This window comes from Miscanthus floridulus, chromosome 16, assembly GCF_019320115.1.
Source record: "Miscanthus floridulus cultivar M001 chromosome 16, ASM1932011v1, whole genome shotgun sequence".
In the NCBI taxonomy this organism is placed as follows: Eukaryota; Viridiplantae; Streptophyta; class Magnoliopsida; order Poales; family Poaceae; genus Miscanthus; species Miscanthus floridulus.
In genome coordinates this window covers 118,574,217-118,578,312 of record NC_089595.1, presented here as the reverse complement: position 1 = coordinate 118,578,312, position 4,096 = coordinate 118,574,217, and positions in this window count along the sequence as shown.

The window sequence follows — 4,096 nt, the reverse complement described above, 5'->3', positions numbered from 1 at the left end:
TCTGGTGATATCCAGAATAGCAATCAAGAAAGGATAATAGGACAGATCCTGCTGTCAAATCAACTATCTGATCAATGCGTGGTAGCCCAAATGGATCTTTCAGGCAGTGTTTGTTGAGATCTGTGTAGTCGACGTACATGCGCCACTCGTCCGTGTTCTTCTTTTGCACTAGAACTAGGTTTGCTAGCCAATCTGGATGAAGGATTTCTCTGATGAATCCGGCTTCCATTAGCTTTGTGATTTCCTTTTTAATTGTTGCCTTCTTGTCAGGTGAGAATCATCATATCCGTTGCTTCACAGGCTTTGAGCCTTCATTGACATCGATTATGTGCTCAGCCAACTCTCTTAGGACACCTGGCATGTCGGCCGGCTTCCAAGCGAAGATATTTTTGTTGTCCCAAAGAAAGTTGGTGAGAGCGAGTTCCTATTTTGCCGAGAGGTGGGCGCTGATGGTTGCCGTTTTGGAGGGATCATCGGTGCCCAGGTCGATTTGCTTAACGTCGGCTTCTTTTCGTGGTGCGAGGATGCTGGGCTTTTTAGCTGGTATTTCTAGTTCTTCTGAGCTCATTTCTGCGGCAATAGTGGCTATTTCTTTTCTACCGTCGGCGGCCTGTGCCTTGGCTGCAACTTGAATTGTCTGAACGTCGCAGTCAAAAGCGCGCTTCAAATCACTTCGAAGGGAAAGGACACCGTTAGGCCCTAGCATCTTAAGCAATAGGTACAGGTAATGCGGTATTGCCATGAATTTTGCTAGTGCTGGGCGCCCGAGGATTGCATGATATGATGAATCGAAGTCTGCAACTTCAAACTTGATGAACACTGTTCGGTAGTTTGAGGGAGTGCCAAAAGTAACTGGTAGAGTGATTTGTCCAAGCGGCATAGCTGCCTTGCTGGGTACTATTCCATAAAAGGGGGTGCTCGTTGGTGTAATCATCCCGGCGAGTTGTAGTCCCATCTTCCTTAGCGTCTCTAAAAAGATGAGTTGAGTCCGGCTCCCCTATCGATTAGTACTTTAGTGACAGTCATGCCAGCGATAGTTGGATCTAGAACTAGTGGGTAATGGCCTACGTTTCCTACGCTAGTCCATTGGTCTTCTCTTGAAAATTGGATTGGATACTGTGACCAATTGAGATATCTTGGAGTAGCCGGTTCTGCTGCCATGATGGTTCATAGAGCTAGCTTTTCTTGATGTTTACTTCTAGAATCTAGGGCTCCAGCGAAGATTACTGCTACTGTCCCCCTGGATTTTTGGAATCCCTTGCCTTCGTGGTTGTCTTCATCTTTTTTTGATTGTCTTCTTTAGTGTTTACCTTATTATCTTTTCTCGTGTATCGCTCGTTGAATGTGTAGCAATTTCCAGTGGTGTGATTTCCTTTAGGATGCAAAATGCAACGCATGTTTTCAAAGTCATCATACCCTCTGGGTTTGGAAAACTTTCTTGATTTATCAGCCATCGCCACGGTGTTGTCTGGTCCATGTTTTCTTTTCTGATGTCTGATGTTTCGATGATTTCGCTTGTCTGGGTTGTCTTGGTTGTTTTTATCCGGGAACCTTTCTCGTGTCTTCTCCTCTGTAGTAATCATCTTTTCTACTGTGCGTCTGAATTCTTCATTGCTTCTCGAGTTTTCTTTGCAGAAGTCTTGAAATTGCCACCCAGCCATAATTCCATGAGAGAAAGTTTCGATTACTTCCCGTTTTGTGATGTCATGTACTTGAGCACATAGTTCGCCAAATCGTCGATAGTAATTTCTGAGAGTTTCACCTTCTTTCTGCTTGAGTCCTTTTAATTCTGCGTGGGTGATGGGGTGCGTAATGATACCCACGAAATTTCCACAGAAAACTCTTTGCAAGTCTTCCCAATTTCTAATTGACCCTGGATTTAATTTGTCGAACCATTGGAGGGGCATGATTTCTAGTGCCATGGGAAAAAATAAGGTCTTGATATCGTCGTCTCCTCCGGCTAGTTCAATCGACTGTGAGTAAATTCTAAGCCACTGCCTTGGTTCGGTCTTGCCATCATATTTAGAGTGGTTGGACGGCTTGAACTTGTGAGGCAGTCGTATTGAAGCAAGTCTGTTTGCAAAACAGGGGAATCTATTGTGCGTTCTGGCTTCTTTGTATTCTGATTCGGCACCTCCTTCCTGTCAACTGTCGTTTTGGTGAGAGTAGTTCTGCGGGGATATCTAAATAGGTATTTCGCTTCTGATCTTCCTTGGTTGTTCGATTCGGTAATTTTGACTATGGTCCCTTCTACTTTCTCTGTTGTGACTTCTGCTTGGTCCAAGTCTCTCGAAAGCGGATTTCTTTTGAATTTGATCTTCCTTCCTATGAGATGTTGACCTAGCAGGTAGTCTTGAGCGAGCCCTTCCATTGTGCGTCCTTAGAGCTGCTGATTGGAGGTCTCGGTGCTATTTCTATTTTTCGCTTGGAAGTGATGTTGCTCTGAGTTCTTCTAGTGCTTCTCGGATCTTATTGTAGGGTGTATTCGCCACACGTTTTTCTTTGACTTCTTGTTCTGATTTTTTCCTATCGTACTTAGCCAGATCTAACTCAAACTTGATCCAAGCTTTCTTGCACTGCCTAGCACGGCGTTGGCGTCCTTGTTTCAATTTGTTTCTTCTTTCTCTGGCTTGCCTCTGACTCTCGGTCTCACCATCGTGCCCCTAGATAAAGGGTGATATGTTGGACTCAGATTCGTCCGATGACCTGATGTCGGGTGCTTCTAGGGGGACCAGAGGTGATCGAGGACGGCAAACCATGAATACTTCTCGTGTGTGAATTGTTCTATTATTGGTGTTGGTTTCCACACTATCGGAGTTGTTGATGATTTTAGTAGAGGCTTCAAGGTCGCAGATCGAGTCTCCTTCTTGGTACGGTAGAATTGCCATTGTCGTTGTGCCGACTAGTTGGATACCGCTATCTTTAGGAACAGAACCTGGCTAGTGGACGATGCAGTCTTGAGGTGTTATAGTCAGTACGAGACCTTCTTGAGCTCCTTTTAGTGGCATTCTAAGCATCGGATCGAGGGATCCTTCGGGCCATGTCTGATAAGATTTTGCCATGTTGTGGAGTCCGAACAAAAAAGGCCCCAACTTCTTGGAAAGAGTCTGAGTGTATTCTGAGTTGTTTTCTTGATAGGCCAAGGCTGCGTACCGAAGCCCTATCGGAAAAGAACTCGGTTTCTCGAAAGAACTCGGTAGAGATTCCATCTTGGATGCGGAGCCTGAGTTTGAGTCAGATGCGGAAATTCGTGAAATCTGAGTTGGATCAGATATCACGAGCTGCGCGAATCTTTCAGCGATTTGATCTGTCATAGTTGCCGAAATAGAAAGGTTTTCATGGTGATCCAAATCTTCGAGGAGACGGCCTTGAAGCTTGTCGTTGTCGTCCACCTCGCATATCCATGAACCGAAGATGAAGGTTGATCCCATCAAGAAGATCATGTTGTTGAGGTCCGTCGAGCTCTTGGATGCAAATTCACCGAAAGCCCCTACCTGACGCGCCAGCTGTCGATGTTTCACCACCGATAGCCTACCACGGGGGTACCTGGCGCAGTTTGTTCGGGCTTCAGTGTATGCAGAACTCGATGGTAAACGCAAGAGACAGTCGATTTATCCTGGTTCGGGCCCTCGACCGTGATCGAGTAATGGCCCTACGTCTAGTCGACGTTAGCCTTTGCGTTGCATTGATTGTAAAATGTTGTGTTATGTTCTTCACCTTGGTTCCCCCTCTCTAAGGAGCCCTGCCCTCCTTTATATAGTCAGGAGGCCAGAGTCCTAGTCGGTTTACAATGTAGAGTCCTAGTAGGATTATAGGGTAGTATTACTACTAGGATTACATGGGAGGAATCCTAATCAAACTAGATCTCCTCTCTTCCTTGCGGTGTATCCCATGGGTCCCGCATCGACAGACTTGGATGCAATCGGTTGTACCACCTTCTAAAAAGTATAATTTTCGCCCTAGTTCTGAATCAAAACATTTTAAATTCCATAAAAGTTTATAAAAAATCAATATCATTGTCCCAAATAAAAATATTAGATTCATTTTTCATAATACTCTACTTATTTGATGTCATAATATTTTTATTTGGGACAAT